Below are 650 nucleotides of genomic sequence, written 5' to 3'. Positions count from 1 at the left end.
ATTACTCTAAATAAATAAATGTCTATCAAGCACTTAAACAAAATTAACTTAGTTTGGGCTTTGTCCTTAATATATGGTAGTTCTGGGTTTAGTGGTACATTTTAATGTAAATATTTAGCATCTACTTTAAATTTCATTGGCTAATCACATTATTTGGGCTATAAACAAATTTCTTTGTTGAATCTTTATCATTCAAGTATTAATTCTATATGCAATGTCAAACAAGCAGTATACATACCAAAAGTATCAGAAGAGAGTAGCAAATATTGGCAGTTCATCACTTGGGAAGAGGCAAAAGTTCAGAGAGAGACCTCTATGTCACAAGCAGAGCCTAACGAAAGCTGAAGATAGAGCAGGAACACTGAATAAAACCTTCGGCACTCCAAACTTCACGCTGAGCACAGGGAAGCTGCAGTCCATCAGTGGAGAAATTTGAAGTTGGTGGTGCACTGAGATAACTACAGCAAATTAAAAACCTCTCATCTAGTTCAATTACCCACATTAACTATCTTAGAGAAGAAAAGATATCTCAATTTCCGGGTGTAAACAGCAACTAAGATTTACCTCAGTCTCTACTGTTTCTTTATACACAATGCCTGACATTAATTTCTATTTATTTTCTTTCTTTTTGTTCTGATATGTGTGCATAG

The sequence above is a fragment of the Propithecus coquereli genome, unplaced genomic scaffold (assembly GCF_000956105.1).
Source record: "Propithecus coquereli isolate 6110/MARCELLA unplaced genomic scaffold, Pcoq_1.0 Scaffold2, whole genome shotgun sequence".
Lineage (NCBI taxonomy): Eukaryota > Metazoa > Chordata > Mammalia > Primates > Indriidae > Propithecus > Propithecus coquereli.
This window is presented reverse-complemented; position numbering follows the sequence as displayed.